The following is a 20,073-nucleotide window of genomic DNA, read 5'->3' on the forward strand; positions in this document are numbered from 1 at the left end:
GGGAGGAAAAATCTGCAGTAAGGTAAAGACTTAGGCTGACTCAAAATGATAATCAGAAAACTCAGTAAAGTTATTTACACATTCCAATAAGCATTTGACTAAAATAATTATAATTATACCCTCTCAAAGAATATAAATTACAACTCATTTTAGATGTGCTACAGATCAGAGTCATAGCATAAATTTTTAATTCTTCAAAGGACCAAAAAAATGTTATTATCTTATTTTATAGAGCCTACCCCCCCAACCCCAATTTACACAGCATAAAACTATAAGCCATGCCAGTTGCTCTATTAGGGAAAAAATTTCACAACATAAAATCACATAAAACATATTTTCAAGTAGCTGGGACTCTCCAAACTGAGCCTCCATTTAAAATAGTTCATCTGTTACAGGCTTTCCACATGAGCAGTTACCTCAGAAAACCAGGCTGTGCCAAGGTCATGCTTGATGAATTCTGTGCTCCTCAGATCCACTGGGGCCTCCTTGGCTGCTGCCTTACAGATGTGTAGTACTAATTTGCTCCGTCAAAAGCTACTGTCAACTCAAAAGAATTGAAAGCATGGTCTTGAAGAGATATTTGCATATGTATGTTCATAGTGGCATTGTACACAATAGCCAAAAAGTAGAAGAACCCAAATGTCCATCGACAGATGAATGGATGAACAAATATGGTCTATATACCCAATGGAATATCATTCAGCCTTAAAAATGAATGAAATTCTGACATGTGCCACAATATGAATGAACCTTGAAGACATTATTCTTAGCAAAATAGGCAAGTCACAAAAGGATGACAAATGGTTCCACTTCCATGAGGTACTTAGAATAGTCAAATTCATAGAGACAGAAAGTAGAATGGTGGATTACAGGGGTTGATGGGAGAAGGGAATTGAGAGTTGTTGTTCTCAGGAGAAAAGTTCTGGAGGTTGATTGCATCATAACACTATTGAACTGTACACTTACAAATGGTCAAGAGGATAAATTTTATGTTATGGGTATTTGGCTACAATTAAAAACAAAACAGAAAAAGCTACTATCAGAATGGTTCTTGGAACTATCTGGCCACCCTCTATAGACCCAATCTTCAAAGGAAAGAATGAATGAGAGTGTAAGTCAACATTCAATATAAAGTATCAAAAAGCCTGCAATTTGCAATAGAACAGAGAGCAGTTTAGCACAAATTCAAGAAATTTGTTCTTCCTCTCAGCAGATGGTAGGAGAGTCGTTGCTGAAAGGGCATTGAAAGAAATCATGACAGATATGCCTACGAAGACCAGAGATGAGCCAGGCACTCAGTTCACGCCTCAAAGAGCACAGGGACACTGCCCTCTCCTGTTCTGCCCAAGTCCAGGGACGCCTTGAAAAGAGCGCATCCAAAGTCTTCTTAACATCCCTTGAATATTTTAAAAGTTTAATAATTTGAGTTGTGGAGAGCATTTTCTTTAATCTACTATATCAAGTCCTGATAATGAATGGTGACTTTTCTTCCCATTGTAGACATGCAGACTTTAACTGTACTGCTAAAAGAATACAACTGATCCTTTCTCGTACATTAACTATTTTTATTTGCTAAAGAATCAGAAAAAGTACACTGGTGAGTATATGAGTCATTACAATGGAAGTAAGTTTAAATATCTTTTTTCAATCACCTTCTGCTCACAATTTCTATCACTGGGCTCCTATGTACAAGGGTTGACCTCGCAATGAGGGGAGACAACTTACATGGGTGAAGGACTTAGGAAATCTGAGGTATTGGTTCAATGGTCCTTTAAGGAACTGGATGACACTGAGTAAGCCACCTCTGCTCCCTGAATGAAAAATATAATAAATATACTTTTTTCTCACAGAGTTATGGTAAAGATCAAATAAAATGATGCTTGAAAAAAGACCCTTGAGAAACACAAAACAATGTAAATTCACGGTGGGCTTGGAAATGTCCCTAATTGTTGTCTGCCTGTTGGCAGTAATGTTCAAGCCCTTTTAAGAAGACGAGGAATGTCTAAATAAGACAGGACATGCTGAAGACTCGATTTCACTTTCTAACTTTATTTTCCATTATCCCTGTCAGTCACCCTACTGACTTATTTCCATTAAAGTCCCATGAGTCTGATGCAGTGGTTCTGAAGTGTAACCCAGGACGCTGGGAGATCCCCAAGACTCTTCTAGGAGGCCCATGAGGTTAAAACTAGACAATATTTGTCTTCTCACTCTCATTCTCTCATGAGTGTACATTGAAGTTTCCAGAAGCTTTATGATGTATGATATCTCACCCCCCGTTTCTAATGCAGAAGCAGACACAAAAATCCACTCTCTTCTCTTAAGCCAGATGTTAAATAGATTCACAATGCCACCCACACTACTCCAAATTATTTTTGCTTTGGAAAACATAGTTAACTTTCATAAAAATATTTATGTAACGTGGAATGAACTTTTTATTGTTATTTTTAAGTAAATGAAAAAGAATGCTTTAAAAATTACTCAGTTGTAATTTCTAATCTGGTAAATATAACATGCATAAACAAAAGTTCTTTGTGGTCTTCGATCATTTTTAAGAATGTATAGAGGTTCTGAGACTGAAATGTTTGAGAACTACTGAGTCTAGAACAGACAGCAAGAGGGCAAATGATACAAGACGAGGCTGCAGTGGATGTAGATGACCATGAAGCAGGAGCAGAACCCAGAGGCCACGTGAAGGATTCTGGTCCTTAAGAGCAAAGTCAGGCTGTTCCATTTGTGTGGAAGGATGTAGTTACAGTCCCTTTCTCTGTAAGGTTATACAGAATTATTCATTGTTCAACTTCCTTTTCCACCTTATAATGATTCATTATAAAAAAATGAATTCATAAAGCTCCATCATCACATTATAATGAATTTCAAGGTTGTTTTCAAAAACAATAATTTCCCCTATCTGGTCAGAGGCAGTGTCTGCACGGTGCTTACCTTTAAAAGCCAACTTGATGGTTAATTTGGAAGTGGGAAATGTTCATAGTTGAACTTCCTTTATCTCCCAAGCCAGGAGCCCACATTCCAGTGGAGCCAGAATTAGGGTCAGGGCCTGTACTCTGGGGGTGCTGCATGGGACAGGAGGAAATGGACTCATAGAAAGATGGTCTTTTCTAAGCGCAGTGAGGCCCTCCTGTGGTGCTTGAAAACTCTCCCTGCTCTCCTCCTTGGCTCTTTTGCACCTCTCCCCTCAGAAGTTGTTGCAAACTATCCATTCTCAAGTCCCCTCTGTACTCTCCTCCCTTATAGGAAAAACCTCACTTCTCTCTTCACTGAGAAGCCAAAGGCGGGAAGCTATGGACTTAATATTCATGTACTATGACAATAAAATTTATGAGTTCTAACTTTAGTGTCAGTGAGATCAAAATAATTATTTTAATATGCAGTTTCCAGGAATAAATAGCAACTAAAAGCATGATTATGGTTTTAATAACAAGAAAATAATTATATGTTTGTAAAGTCAGTGAGATAAGACAGCTCTAAGCCCTGTCAAGGTGAAGGAGTGTGTATGAGGAGGGACTATGGAATACAGCCAAGGGACAAGGCTACTCACGGCAAAACTCTTATCAAAGCACATTCTCCAGGGACGCCTATTAGAACAGTACCACTGAGGGGACAGACTGTATCTTAAAGGAAGCAACTGATAAGACTGAGACGGTAAAACATCAAGAGAGGGGAGCAGACCTTTAAAAAGGCTAGAGACAGGCGAACAAAAAAAAAAGTCATGAAATTAAACTTCTCAGTGCATCTAATTGAAACATTTCAAGAAGGTCATGTGTGTGTGTGTGTGTGTGTGTGTGTGTGTGTGGTATAGAGCAAGGAGGAAAACTATGATTTCACAGAGACAATCTGTCTTTTTTGAACCAACTTTGGCTTGGATGAGCCATTTGCCCTGTATAAGCTTTGATTTTGTTATTTTTTAACATTACATACTACAGAGATGTGGTAAAGGCCAGAAAATATAGCTATTTCCAGCCCTCAGATGAGACTGCTTCATGAACAGAGCTCCCCAGTGGGTGGTGGTTCTTTTTCTTCTTTCTTCCTCTTTTCTTCCTATCACAATAGACCATCCAAGAGTTACTCAACTTTTAGATAACTATGCGTACAAAAAGAAATTTTCAACACAGAGGAGAAACAGAAATGCGTACAAAAAGAAATTTTCAACACAGAGGAGAAACAGAAAGAAAAAGAAATGTATATATTGTGAAGATAGATGTCTGTAACTAACGAATATATTAAAAATAAAATCTTCTATTCGTTGATGATTTGATTGAAACTCTCCTCCCTGACATTAGATATAGTAACTCAATAGATGTGACTTTTATAAACTTTAAAGGTTGTCTAGAATCTATCTGTGACTTAATTTACCCTCTTTTTCAGGTGGCTTCTCCTTACTGCCTTTTCTTCAAGGTTAACTCCTTTTCTGTGCTATGTAACCCTTCCATCCATGGGTCTGTGTAGTGTATTGGCTTAGTATGATTTCAAATCCATTTGTTTAAGCTTAAATGAAGTTGTTTTAATCCAGTTGTTCATTACAAAGACAGAAAAAGTTGTTTCTAGAAGTAAATTGTTTTGATATCAAAATAAGGTAAATTGTGTCAGGATATTATCATCTCATCTATTGTCATTGATAAGCACTTACTAGCTTAGCTGCTACGGGCCCCACTGGGGGCTTATTGATAGGAACATGTGGAGAAGCAACTATGGCAAGAAGACATTTACATTATAAATACTGAGAGTTTGTGATGACTATTCAAGAGTTTCAGTCTGGGCAAGGCACACTTTGCTGACCTAAACAGCTCTCCAAAGACCTTGAGACACTTGCTCCCACCATGGCCAAGGAGACTTTTGGTTGGCAGTGGTACTAAATCCTGCAACAGTCCCTGGAGTGATAGCCCTCAGAACAGCCTAGCCTGTTCACCAAAACTGGCACCTTCATTTCCCTAGCATTATACTCTAGCGACAAAGGGCTTTCTTTTTTGGTACTGACAGCTAGAATTCAGCTCACTGTTGGTTAATCCACTTCTCCCGAAAAGCCATACTAACATGAAAATGTACATCTCTGCTAAATTTGGACTTTATTGTTTCTATCTCCCCTTGCCTGGGACAATAGTGTGATCAATCTTTCATTTATTTGTAGTATGCTATTTCTTCATTGGCTTATTAAGAGATATTATTCTACATGCTACTAAAAAAATTGTAATTCCCACTGCAAACCTTCGCTAAATAAATTGCTTGCAAAGACAGAATCAGCCTCTGAGTACTAATTTGCTGCCTCCTCCCAAACAAAACAAAATGGTCTGAAACCCCCTTCTGCCTGGGAAGTCCTAGTTCTGTGCCCCCTGGTTCTCCTCCAGCACCTTAACCTCTCCTTCAAGTAGTTTTCCTGGTTTGCTTTACCTGAGTTTCCTCCCTACCACCCCGCCCCCATTCTATCTGTGACTTCTTTTCTTTCCATTCCAGGCAGTTTCCCTTGGTAATCTCATGGGTTTTTAAGAAGGGTTTTTGGCATCATGGCCACCTGGTTGCCTTGCAGAGGACTACTATGACACATTACCTCCCTCACCTCTCCCACTTCAGCCTGTACATCTCCAGTTCCCACACAGACAACCCAGGTTACTCTTCCCACTTTTCACCGCTCAACATTTGTCTGACCCCTAAAGCCCTACTTGCCCTTCAAGTTCAAGTGAACACAGCCTTCCCTGTGAAGTCTTCCCAATCAGAATTAACTGTTCCTTCTTTTGTATTTCCCCAAAACTGAGGCGATCACTTAAAAATATGTATACATTTTTTATTATGCAATAATTTCATACATATAAATATACTTGTGTAAGATATAGAGCATAACAATAAATTAAACACCTGTGAACCCATCACCTAAATATAATGAGAATATTGCCAATATCATTGCATCAGCCGTTCAGTCCACAGGTTTTCCTAAGGAATACTATTACGTTTTACATGTTTAGCCTTATAAAAATTGTATTATGTCAATCAATCTTCTGCAACTTTTTTTCATTAAGATTCATCCATTTGGTTGGTTTATAGCTATAGTTCATTCATTTTGTGGCTATATAATGTCTCACTTTGTGATATGCCATAATTTATTTATCCATTCTTCTGTCCATAGATATTTGTGTTATTTCCAATTTGTTATTTTGGATATTTTGGAAGCATTTCTTGGTGCGTATGTTTAACAGTTTCTCAATGGTATGTAACTATATTAAGAATTATTATGTTAAACAATGTGCATGTCTTTAGAAGATAAGGCATAATTGTTTTTCAATATTGTTATTGATTTACCTGCTTCTCTTCAGTGATGTGTAAGATTTGATATTTTCATAAAATTCTCTTTTGAAATTCATAATCATCACACTTTATATCATTTTATTGGTGTTTATATACCTGTCTCCCTATAAGATGATAAGCACCATATTTTATTCACACTTTTATTCTCATGGCCTTCATCAGGACCTCACTTGTAAAAAAATCATAAGTGAAAATAAAATTGAAGTACAATCACCTACATTTGATTTTAGTTACGAGGTATTCTACTTTTTAATGCAAATAGCATGGAAGGATTATGGGGTTATTAATCCTTTGCACAAAAACATGATTAATTCAGTCAGATTGCTTTTCTACTATTACCAAGTTAGATCAACAAAATAAGAAAATGGTGGTTTTATTTAAGAAAGAGAAAAGGCAATAAATTTGGAGCAAGGAATATATTTTGGAAAGTAAGAAAGCTTAATTATAAGCATAAAAGTATGACTCAGCATAGCATGTGGACACTAGAGCCCAAAGAAATGTGCCCCAGAAGATATAGGAGGGATTCAGGAGAGGAGTACAAAGCACTGTACACTCATCCAAAGATGTGCACCTCAGGCCATCCATGCGGCTTCCTGTTCCAAAGTTTCACAACTATAGTTACTAATAGTTCTAAATATTGTTTATAACATAGATTGAATATAGTTGTCTGGGCTAGCCTGGAAACCTGACCATAATTTTTAACAACTTCTCTCATAGCAAAGAACTCAAAATTCCAAACAACTACTGACAAACGTACTTTTGGAAAAATGACTCATCTGTAACACCGGGATGCCTATATTCAGAAAGTAGGTCTGTGCCTTTTATCACTCTAATCTTTTCATCCTGAGGGCTAGAAGAGCCAGAGGCGGAAAAGAAGCATTTCCATGCTCTTAAAAACAAAATGCGCAACAACCATTAAACTACTCTTTGATGATTGCTTGTCTTCTGTTTTGAAAAATAACTCGGAAAGGGAATGCCAAGACTTCCCAGAGTATGAGATATGTAGGTATTTCCTACAGGGAAAATGGTAAAAAGTTCAAAAGAAGACCAGTGGCTCAAAAAAAAATGAGGAAGACTACGTCAGCAACATTGCTCAACCTGTGTCTAAAGGGCACAGGACACTACTGAAACCAAGTTTCTCCCCCACGTGAACACAGTTGAAAAACAAAATGCTTCAAAACATTCGGAGGTCATTGACCTTGTCTTGCCCATATCTTTGATGCTGGATTTCACATCATGTGCAAATTGTTACTTTAGTAGACCAATGCTGAAAAGCAAATTCCTGAATTCAGTGTGTTTCTTTGTGAACAGAGAAGAATCAACAAAAAGTGAGTAAGAACTGCACCATAAATCTCCAGCAGGCAACCTCATATGGACACATTCGGCTTGTCTCTACAACAAAACCATCCAACCATCAAAAAAATAAATTAATTAATAACGCACGTGGAACAGAACTGTGTTTTCAGCCCTGGTAGGATGCACGTGCTCTGATATTTCGCTTTAAAGGGATAATCAATCTGAAGTTACAGGGAGAGTTTTAAGAGACAAAGATCTTTAAAATTTTACTGATTAATTCAGCCACTTTAACTTTTTTGAAAATACTTGAACAAATACACTCTAATTTCTATCCTTGTTCACAATGCTAAATCAAGGCACTATAATAATTTGTATTTAATGAACACCTACTATGTGTTTCAAGTAAAAGGACAGTCCTACAAATATTAGGCTCTTGGCTATTACAAGAGATTATTTTGGGGGAAGGAGGGTAGCTAGCGGGGCAGTTAGAGTGATGTTCAGGGACAAGGGGCAGAAAAAGCGGAAGAGCACATTTATTTAACTCTGATAAATTTTCTATGAACACAATGCAATTTGTTCTATTGAGTCCATGATATATGGAGTTTACAGCTATATCCAGCGCGATGAAGAAAATATTCTTTCCCCCTCTTTTTTTTTTCTATTCTCAACTCTTTTCCTCAATCTTGCTAAAATTATACTTTTGGTGAGAGCAATAATTTTATGGGTCAGAGAATTTATACCACATCAACTCATTACAGACAGTATATTAACTGCACTCCCATAGAAAGCCACTGGTGGTTCGGCCCGGCTGTTCTTTGAAACATCATATAAGCAGCTTACATTTAAAGCCAGTTGCTACATGCCAGTCCTGTAGTGAACTTTTACTTTCAATTAGATTAACAGCTAGTTAAATGTAACCAATACTTCCTTTCCTTATACCAGAGGCCAGAAGAAAGTGCTATACTTTTAACCTGTATTTATCTTTTCAATAGCTTTTAATAGAAACCCCACAAATAACTCTTCTTACTAGGCTTAGTAAAGATTACCCAGAATATCTTTGAAATCATCTGAATGTGTGAGGAAAAGGGAAAGAGGAGAAAAATAAAATGAAATTCCAGATAACATGGTTAAACAAAGAAAGTGCTAAACCAATTCAGAAAAATAATAGGTTAACTGTCATCAGGTTAATGTGATCAAGAGAGCAAAAGCTATATTACTTGTGCTTACAATAATAATAATATTACTATTATTTTTGTTATTAAAAATACTTTAGTATTTTTTATATAACAGAGCCTGTGCAAAGTAATATTTTCATTTCCTTGTATCAAAATTGTTTTGATAGCACTGATCTGTGAAAACTATCATGAAATTTATGCTGTTATCGAGTTTAAAAAACAAAAAAATTTTAATCTATGATGATGCTTTAGGATTGTAGATTTGAAAGTTGAAGCAGCTGTAACTATATCATAAAGATGAATAAACTGTCATCCAGGGAAATTAAATGGCGATGAACCCACAATCTGGAAAATTACATGTCTGCTTCTTTTTCCTGAAACACACTTAGTTATCTCCTAACTGTATTGTAGGGAGAGCAAAGCTACACTGACGATAAAACACTATGTGAAATAATCTGAAAAATTAGGGTATATTCATATATTAAAAGTATGAGACATAAAACAACATGCTTAATAAAAAAAATTAACAACTGGGTCACATGTACATTTAAGCACCATTACTCATTGTTGCATTACTTAATTCATTTTAATCTTTAATATATTTTTCAAAGAAAGCAAATAGCTAAGAACAACGCAAGTTGCTCATCCTTTAGAAAAAAATGTAGATGATATTGTAACATATTTTCCAGGCTTAATAAATTTTGTGAGAGAAAAATACTTAAGCCATCCAACCTCTTAAAAATAAGATCTATACATTTTTAGCTTCTGTTATTCCAATATCTAACCAAAATGAGAAAAGGTGAAAAAAGAACCGAGGTCAAGAGAGAAAAGAATCGATGTACAAATGTTGGTCCCAGGTCAGTGTGGGATGCTGTGCAAGGTGTAGAAGCTTCCTGGCTGCCCATCTTAACTTTCTATAGCCAGAGTAATGTTTCTATATCTAACCTCCTTGTATTACTCTTTTGCATAAAATCCTTCCAAAAGGTTCCCCTTTGCTTTTTTGACAAATTCCAAAATTTTGTAAGCTTTCAAGTTGGTACACTTGTTCAAGCATTTTCTACATACCAGGCATTTTATATGAAAACACAGAAGCTGTAACAGACATGGAGTGTGTACATCTTGCTCTGCCCTCCATCCTAGCACCCAGACCCTTGTGTCTTAGTCCAGAGTGAAAGAGTCACTTCACTGCAATCACAGTGAATCACAATGTCCACCCAGTGACATTGTTGTATGGTGGTGCCACCAAGGCAAGGAGATAAATGTTGGACAACATAGGGTCACAGGGATAACACAGCAGACTGAGCAGTGATCCAGACCTGCTCCCAATCTAGACCTTCGAAAAGCTGAGGAACACATCACTGTTGGCAGTCTGGATGACTCTCTGTTAGGTTCAGGCCGTAATGGGTTTATTGGCATCAATTGATGCCTTTGGAATCTTTGATGTTAAATGTCACTATGGTAGCCAGAATAAGAGCAAGTAAAAATGGTGGGGTGCAGGCAGCACAGAAAAGGTTTGGATTTGCAAGCAGGAGAGAGATCCCCAGGGATTCGCAAGGCCAGTTAGGAGAAATCTGAGTATGGCGAAGAACCACCATTGCTGTAGGTGGTGAGAGAGTCAAAGAAATACAGTTGTATTACAGTGCTTAAGCTGTCTGGCCTGGGAAACACGGGTTATTCTTGTATCCACTATAAATTAAAGTGCTCTTTTTGAAAAGTAGATCAGATCTGTCCATTTGAAAAAAAAAAAATGAAGTGCAGTTTTACTTAATTATCTTGGTAATTAAGTGATCAATGTAGATCCCTGCAAGATCAAGAAATCTAAATGAATTTGTTGAAGATATTTTAATGCAGACAGAGATAAATGTCTGTGATACTCATTATTTTTCCAACATGAATGATACGGATATAGAGGAAGTAGTCCAACAAAATAATAATTTCTATTCCATTTTGAAAAGCAGAAACATTTGCAGTAGGATTATGAGGTCTATCTTCCTAATTGCATTTTGCTTTGGTTACTATTAAACAAAAAACTTGAAAAGTAGCAAAGGGAAAATTACATTTAAATATACTCATTACTTATTTTTTTAATGATTAAAAAATAAATAAACGTCCTCAGGCCAAAAAGCTTGAAACATAAAGATTGAAAGTAAAAGTTCATTTGTTAACTATAAATTTTCATACTGAATTAAACTTCAATAAAACATACATCATATGACAAAAAAAATGGGTACACTTGTTTGAGGATTTATTATGTGCCAGATACTTTATAAGTATTATTTCCAATTCTTACAACTCTGCTAGGTAGATATTACTAAACTAGTTTTGCAAAAGTGGAAACTAAGACTCAAAAAACATAAGCGATTTGTCTCCAGATATTCAGCTAGAACCTACCGGTACTGGGGTGCAGCTAGGTGAGTATGAGCTTGTCTCCTATTTGACAAATTCTTATTTCAAGGTCTGTTTCTGAAGAAATCCAAAATAATATTGATTATGAATATGGGTGATATGTGTGTATGTGGGTAGGGGACAGCAGCTTAGCTCCTAGGAGCATGGAAGGTGGGTGAAGGTAGAGAGAACATTCTGCAAAAATGACATCATTTAAACAATTTTCAAGGATCCATGTTGAAAGTCGTTGTTAAAACTGTGATGACAGGATGTTTGAGGAAATGGCATAAAAGTACAACACTGAGAAGCAGAGGAAAAATAGGCAAAGGGTGGTACCCTTTATGTGTTCCCACCCCAGCATCCACCCATGTATGTTTCCTGTTCTGCCCCAAAAGATACCACCCTTAGTCTCCCTAAACAGTGGGATGTGTGTATAGAACATAACAGCTAGGCTTTCTTGCTCATTTTATATCATATCTCCATGTTTATTCTGCTCTTAGGGCTTGCAACGTATATATGTTTAAATATTCTCATTTCGTATAGATACTTTATTATTCACAATGCAAACTAAAAAGGGCATCCAACATTCAAAGAAACAACTATTTTAGGTGGAATACAAATGTATTTTAATCTGTTTTAGATCAGACCTCTAGCTTATCCAAATAATCTTTGCCCCACATGGACTCCTGGTTTGATGATATTTTAGCTCTACAAAATTTTGTGGCTGTTGAAGGAAAAAAATTAATTACTTAAAGGTGATTCTGAGTCTCTGATGAAATGTTTGATTGTATTTGAATTAGTTCTGGAAAATCTTCCATGCTGTACTTTTATATTAAAGGGGTTACAGAGAAGGAGAGATTTTTATGGTATAATGTTGATTTTTTAAAACTATCAGACCAGTAATTAAAATATTGTGTGTCTCCCTTTATAATATCATTTAGTTTTTTTCACCCTCTATGTGATGTAGAAAATACTATTATTTCCACTTGTCCATGAAGAAGCTGTGGCTGAGAGTGGCTAAGTAAGTTGCCAGATGAACTGAGTTTGGAACAGTGTCCTGATAGAAATTACATATGTGTGGCCAAATGTTTTCACACAGTAGATGACCAACATCTTTTCCAGTCTGAAACATATTTATGTAAACTGTATAAACACCACGTGTCAAAATCTATAAAACATAGGTATGTCAGCTCTTGATCACTTACATCCATCCAATTTCTCAGAAGAGGTTTGAGTATGTAATTCTGGCATTATAATAAAGTGTCTAATTCCTAACTATTTAAAACCTCAGTACCTGATCAGGCCCTATTGTTTTTGTTTGTTTGTTTGTTTGTTTGTTTTTCCTACTTATTCATTCTTTGTGTGCAATGGGCTATTATGACTATTTGATGAGGATGGGTTTGTCCTCTCAAGTTTGAAGGCTTGTATATTTAAGACTGTTTGGAAGCATTTCTGTTCTTGGAATATGGAAGCTGGCAAGCTTTTTATAATAATTTGTTTCTCCACCTGTTCTCAAACAAATCACATACACATGAGGGATAGCATCATCTTTTCATTCCTCTAAATCAGAAACATTTGAACAACTATCCACGCTAATTAACACATGCACGATTATATTTTGTAAATCAAGGAGCCATGATAGGAATGAGATGAAAAGTTTCCTAAAAGAAATTCTGATCAGACAAACTTATAAGCCCAAACTGCTAATTCTCTCACATATTTCTGAATGCATTCAGCACTTAATGGGCATCTTGCCCAGCATATCTCATTTTTCTTTCAGCCCAATCACTATCAGCTTGGCTCTCCACAGCTAGTCTGCTTTTGAAAGCTCTGTCCAACTCAAATGACTGTAAGCTCATTTCTACAATGAAGATTGTTAATAATTATACATATTCTTCCAGCTACCAAAGCTTAAATTATTCATGTAATTAGACCAAAGTGAGGCAGAGGATGGTTTGTGAAGTTTCCAGATAATTGCCTCTTTTCCACTTTGCCTATAAAGACACAATCAAGGGCTGGCTACTTTCTCATATTGACATGACTTGGGTTTGGAACATCCTTCTCCTTCTGTCATCACTCTTGTCAGGCATCTTTATGCAATCATTCTTATTGAGCTCCCACTCTGAGAACCAGTTATTGGTGACTACGGAGAGGAATAAGTTCTTAATCAATAGGAACACAGTGAAGAATAAAGGCATGGTACATGCCATGTGAGAGGAAAAAGCAAAGAACTGCAGAAGGAAAGATGAGGGAGAGACACTTCTGCAATGATCAAGAAAAACTTCATAAGGTGGGCCTTGAAAAACCAGTAGAATTTCAAGATGAAGATAGGATGAGGAGGTGCATTTCAGGTGAAGGAAATGATGTGCAAAGGACATAGAAATAAAATTTTGTTATGGCTTGGAAATGGTGACAAGTGTACTGGCCCTGTTGGGGCCAGTAAGAGACAATACTGAACACGTAGATATAGGAGAGCAAACATAGGGTTTTGAATACAAATCCAAGGGATTTAGACCTTATCCTTTAGGAAATGAGAGAGACTTGAGGTTTGCAGCCAGGGAATGATGTAATCAAAGCTATACTGTAAAAGGACTGATCTAGAAGCAGAAGCGAGGGGAGGTAGGATTAGAGTGGGCTATGATTGTTACCACATGGTCTGAGGAGGAGGTAACAAGAACCTGGGGTAGGATTGGTGACAATGTGATAGAAAGGAGGTGATGATGGGAGTCACCGCAACATGATCACTGACATTTCTGTGGAGGAGCAATGTGAGAAGAAGACGGTGTGAAAAATGAAGACCAAGGTTTCTGCCTGCTGACTCAGGATGCCTTGTACTGGGGTAAAAGAGGAAAGTAGGGAATTGATGAAGGACAATTTTAGACATTTTCAATCTGAGGTGACTGTGGAACAGTTGAGTAAAAATTTCTACTTGGCAGTTGAAAATGTGAGACTAGATTTCTAATGGAGGCTGAAGATAAAGATGGGCTAATAATTCATTCAGCCAACCCATGCTCGTGATTCTAGAAAACCAGAAGCTTATTGTTGCCAGGGCAGCTAGGTGTTTCACATGTTATTGACTCTTCATCAGGAAGCATTCTCATCCTCATTTTCCTGATAGGGATGACGTGCCTCAGAGACATTAAATAATGTGCTGGGATCAGCAGTGAGGTGGCTGAGTTTTGATTCATGTCCTTGTTTTCCCACCATACTAAGAAAGAATAGCTCTCGCTCTCGTTTTATTTCAGAGTTCCCGATGTAAATACTACCATGACTTCCTTTGACCATCAATATCTTCCCTCCAGTTCTGATCTCCGTTTATTCTACTTATCTGAAATCTCTTCTATTCGGTCCCAATTATATTCAGTGTCATTCCCTATCTCATCACAGCTTTTTACCTAGTTGCTCACTTTTTCATTATAGAGGATTCTCAGATAGTGTACTTTTGGCTCCCATGCCTTAAATTCTGACCCCAGTCCCACCTATCAAAGCTAATATGATCCTTCACTTCAGCTTTGAGCTTTGTGACTCTCACTTTAGAACACACACTGGACATCTATCAGATCTTTTTTTACAGGACGTGTCATCATGACACTAAATACTCCCAAACAAAAATAAAAGCCACACATGTATTCAACTAGCATTAAAACAAAATTATTTTCTTCTCCAAAATTTGGTGGCTACTTTGGTTTCTATATTGCAGTTTCACTGACTCCCTAGCAGAATGACAAATCAAAAACTTTCTAACAGCTATTTACATTTCTCCATCTTTACCGTGAAGAGTATGGTTCAAAGAAGAGTTCTACCCTTTATCAGCTCTCCATTGAAAGTCATATTTTCTAAATAATTGTGTGTCTTGTTATTCTTGGTTAGCTAGTTCTGAATCAGAAAATTCTATGCTCCATGTGCTAGGTCTCACACTTTTCTTCCTAGTACCTCTGGTAACTCTCAAGTCACAAATGAATCCTCTCAGTGTGGCAGGTGAAAATTATTATTCCCCTTCCAGATGAGGAAGTGGCTGCCCAGAGTGGGCTGTGACTCATCTGGCTCCCTGGATCTGTTTAATGAACTATTCACAGCCAGCTTCCCAGACTTAAGATTTTGCTTAATCACCCTTCCTTCAAATCCAAAACGGAGGACTCATCTTCAGTGAAGTCCTCCTTGCTGCTGCCACTCAAAGGGTGGGATCACTTCACTGAGATCCCTTAAGTTTCGCACATGTCTTTACATTAGCACCAAAATCATGTTTCCTTTTTGGCCCACCAACTAGAATGTATGAGACAGAAGCCATGTCATGTTCATCCTTGGGCTCTTAATATTTAAATAATGAATTTATCTAAAATGGATAGAATAGTTGTGAAATAATGAGATCTCTGTTCCTAGAGGTATTCAATCAGAGACTTATAGAGGGACTATAACCATGCAATTATCATTCTGCTATTTCAAAATTTACTAATATTTTAGGTGCATTCTTATTCAAAGTGATTTCACCAATCCCAAATAGGTTAAAAAATATAGAACTAAACAATGCACATTAGTCCCTAAAATGACTATTATAATTGACCTAATATTCTGATTTTAATAATGATTGATCCTAGAAATTATTAAAATCTTTTCAGGCCAATGTTTTAAATTATAAGTACCAGTCTATAAATGTTTGTTCAACATCTACTATATATCAGGCCCTGGGCCCTCAATAACTTACATTCTAGAAAGGAGGATATCTCCACTGGGAGATTGAGAAGTCATAACTTTGTTAGAAAATTTTGGTTTTATACTTCTGCTGCTCAGAATAGAGAATGTTTTCCTGAGGTCACTACAGAGTCTAAGAAGCCTACTTTAGAATCCTCTTTGGAAAGTAATGTTACAAGAGAGGATCTTTAACCTCTTGGTGACACAATCTGAATGGGAATTGATCCAGCTGGGAAATGCCTATGACAGATAAGAGTAGGGGAAGGCGGTCTGACTTGTCATTTCAAAACCAATCTGAACGTGACTCCTTCCCTGCTGTAAATTATGTGTAGAGCTATGTGCACCCTCACCCCCACCTTCACCCCCATACACAGCACAGTTACAGCTTGGGAGGGGCAAACCTTACAGAGCCCTTCAGAAACTGTCATTAGGAGAGATGCAATATAGTGGCCCCCACCCAGACCCTGCTCTACCAGATTAGAGTCTGTTTCTAATCAAATGGAATTTAGATTTAAACCTGAATTAGGTTTGGGATTTACAGTCGAATCTACTTTCTTTCATTTCGTGGATTCCATCCCTCTTTCGGTCCAGTCTTAATCCAGTGCACTTCGGAGGGAATTACACAGGAGTTTTGGATGAGTGTGGGGTGGAGGGGGCCCTAAAGCCCCGTTCCCTCGGAGGGCGGCGCCAAGGGCGAGTAGCTACACAGTCTAAGAAGCCTACATTAAAATCCTCTTTGAAAACTAATGTTACAAGAGAGGATCTTTAACCCCTTGCCTGGGTTAGCCTAGCCTTGATCTGGGATCTTTGGCTGTCGCCGTAGGCCTACAGGGACTGCGCTAGCCGCCGGATCCTGGAGTTTCCTCTTTGCCTCTTCTGTTGGACGCCGCCCCTCGCACCGCAGAGTGTTTCGCCGCCAGCACTCAGGCTTTGCTATGCCAGAGGCTTCACTTTTGCATAATGAAAAACAAAAGCCGCGCTGGGTTGGCCAGGGGGGCGGCCGAACGCTCTGCGTGGCTGCTGCTTCTGAATCAGCAGCGGCCACCAGGCTGTCACAACGCGGTGTCGACCCCTACTTCAACTTGCAACGCAGTTCGGGTGTCTGCAAGCCTGTGGAAGCCCCAACGCGCCCTACGACGCTGGCCCTGAGCGCTTCGGCTCCCGCAGCTCCCGGGCGCCCTCCTGCAGCAGGTCCCCAATCACCCCACCTCCCGCGCGGTGCGCCCCCAGCAGGCTGGCTCACCCGCGCGCCCATAGCTCCCCCGCGAGAGCAAGACGCGCCAAAGGGAGTTTGAATGCTCAGCGGCCCTAACTTCGGCTTCCCGAGTGACACCGCGCCTTTCCTGGAACGCAGACCCGCCGCCGCCAGCTTCCACCAGAGTTCCTTGTAGTTGAGCTGTGGAAAGATGAAATACCCCGCGAGGGGCGGCGCTCCCTTGCATTTTGAAAAACCGCCTCCTTCGTCTCTGGAGCGCCTTTATCCCCTACCCGCATCGACCAACTAGATCATTTTCACCCTGGGACGAGCTAGGTGGAGGCCTGTAGCTGGAGCAGGAGGAGAGGAACCTTCAGAGCTGAGTTGCTGGGATGCAGCTGCGTGCCTCTCATGGTGAGGGCGGGGAGTGGGGGGGGGGAGCTGCGGGTCGCCCGGCGAGAAGATCGCGCGCGCACGATTACACACACACACACACACACACACACACACACACACACACACACACACACACACTCTCTCTCTCTCTGCCACCAGCATCCCCACGCCCCAAGCCGGACGCGGAGGTCAGAGACAGTTCACTTTAAGACTGGCGCTGAAACGCCCAGATAGAGGCCGAGGCTTTCGCCTCTTCTCCAAGGCTCGCACCATCCTAGGAAGCCCCCCTCATTCCCAGATCGAGCAAGGTCTGGCTTTTGGGATAGCACTTGCTGGACAAGGGGTTCACGCAGCAGCGGGGCAGGGACGGACAGTCTGGCTGCGCTCACCTTCGGCCTCAGAGCAGGGAATTGGCCAGCCCTACTCGCCTCCAGCACACAACTAGGCGGCGGGGGCCGGGAGCTGGACCCCAGGGCGCTCCAGCTTTGGCGAAGGCAGGGAGGGGAGTGACAGCAGCAACCACTTCACGCGTTGGCGAAGGCACGGAATCTCGGAATAGGCTGAGCCACGGGCGCGGGGGGTGGGGGCGAGAGGGGCGGAGGAGGAGTTGCGGGAGCCCAGAGGAATGACGTCCTCCAGCGCCTAGGGATCGCAGGGACTGAAGATTCGTGCTCTCGCCCAGCCCTGCGCGCTCACTCGGGGGGTTCGCATAGGCGCCGCGCCCCACTCCTTCCGCGACTCCGGAACGGCGCACACGGGGGCGATCCCCGCCAGCTTAAACCAGGATACAAGCCCTCCAGCCATCTCAAAGCACCTCTCTGATGGTCCTTCGCCTCAGGGTGCCCGCCTAGGAGTCCCAGCGGATTCCATGCAGGTCCGGGTAGGCAGCCCCCGACCCGGCCAGCCTCGCCCCTTCCTCGCTTTCTCCCTCACCGACCTCGAGCCAAGGGCAGGCGCCGGTGTCCCAGCCCCTGCCCACCCGGTGAACTGCCGTCCTCGCCTGCGCCGGGCTGCGAAAAAGGAAGGCTCACTGGAAAGGAAAGGCGCTCACCTGAGTCACTGGAAGCCTCCCTCTCCTGTCCCTTCCGAAGACTCTTCGCAGCTCCCAGGCTCAACCTTCCCCAAAGAAAAAAAGTAGCGCAAGGGCAGCAGAGAGGTAGGGCTGCTCACAGGTCCCTGCGCAGTGGCTTTTCCCTTCGGATTCTCCCGGGTCCAGTCTCAGACTTGGCGGCTGGAAAGGGCTCCTTGAGGGTGGAAGGGGCCGCCAGACCCGGGATCCTCCCGCAGCGGTGGCCGCGGCACCTCCAAGTTGCCACCTGCAGCGCGCGACGGGCGCCTGTGACAGCCCGCGCCGCTCAGTCGGCGCTGGCCCGCCCGCCTCACCCTCCCCGCCCGCTCGTTGGCTGCGCTCGGCGCGCGGGCGGTCCCGGCGCTCTGCCCCGCCCTACTCCCGCCTCCCAGCCGCCGGCTCCCAGTGTGGGTCCCCTGACAGGCCCCCCGGGGCTTTATAGCCTGGGAGTTCTGGGAACTGCCCCGGCTTTCGCAGGCAGGGGAGAATCCAGCACAGAAACACACACACACACACACACACACACACACACACACACACACACACACACACACACATACACACACGCACGCACGCACGTACACACACGTAGGTTGGGGATACAGAAAGAGATACGATGTGAGAAATGCCCTTCGTGTGCCTTAAGGGGACCTGGCAGCTTGGTTTCTTTTGCTGATATTAAATTTGTGCAGTCTCTGGAAAGTGTTAACGTCACGGAGGCAAACAGTGCAGAGATGTGAGCTGGAAAGTGGTTTGGACGTAGTCCTCACGAAAGTACACAAGAAGCACTTAAATGTGAAGATAAGTCCTGGAGTCTGTCTTTTTTCACTCAACCTACACCACTGCCGTGGAGAAGCCTCCGGTTCCAGCACCCAAAAAGCCACCCACTTCCACTGGTGCCCACAAGCTCCAGGCCTGAAGGCCTAGAGTTTCAGCCACATGCTTGCTTGATTCTGCTGTTGCAAGTCCAGACCATGAAAACTCATGCTAGTGCTTCTATGAGGCTTTTGCACAACTCTTGGCCTTTTAAGTAAACAAAAGAAACATCTTTCTTTCTCCTCCTACTCCCGCCCCAAAGACTGGGACGGGAGTTCACAGCCTCCTCTCTCAGGGCATTGAAATGCACTCTTCACTGTCTCTTAATACCTCCTGAAGCCATGCTTTCTGTAAAACTGATTTGGTAAAGCTTTTTGGAGAAGAAAAACCATAAAAGTATGAAAAGTACCAGTCTTGAAAGCCATTGGATCAACTAGAAACACTTCATTCCTGGGTGTATCTATGCAAAAGAGGTACACTGACAAGTATACTCATTAGTTTAATAATATTTCAAAATGAACTTCTCAAATAGCACATTTTATAGCCCATTAGGGAAACGTCTATGTTTTTCGAGTGCAAGTGAGGCAAAATGACAAAGTATGCACATGCAAACTCATGTTTAGCTATGCTTTGTAGAAGTCTCAGCAGGGTGAAGCAGAAAGAAAGAGGTTTTACTAAAGGAAGTCAGAAGGTGGCTCTTTACAGGGCATAAATGGCACCAGTCAAGGAGCCACTCC

General features: G+C 40.9%; 1 protein-coding gene across 2 annotated transcripts in view; it reads right to left on the reverse strand.

Moving 5' to 3' along the window:
• Positions 1 to 18,801, reverse strand: part of EPB41L3 (erythrocyte membrane protein band 4.1 like 3) — a 213,412-nt gene extending 194,611 nt beyond the window's left edge. Inside the window, exon 1 of one of the 2 annotated variants that reach the window (XM_039845753.1) lies at positions 18,503 to 18,801. The gene's annotated coding sequence lies outside the window, so the exon portion shown is untranslated. The remainder of the gene's footprint in view (positions 1 to 18,502) is intronic. The other variant, XM_039845743.1, reaches the window with a different exon arrangement.
• Positions 18,802 to 20,073: the final 1,272 nt, after the last annotated feature.

The sequence above is a fragment of the Pteropus medius genome, unplaced genomic scaffold (genome assembly GCF_902729225.1).
Source record: "Pteropus medius unplaced genomic scaffold, Ma_sr-lr_union100, whole genome shotgun sequence".
Taxonomy (NCBI): Eukaryota; Metazoa; Chordata; class Mammalia; order Chiroptera; family Pteropodidae; genus Pteropus; species Pteropus medius.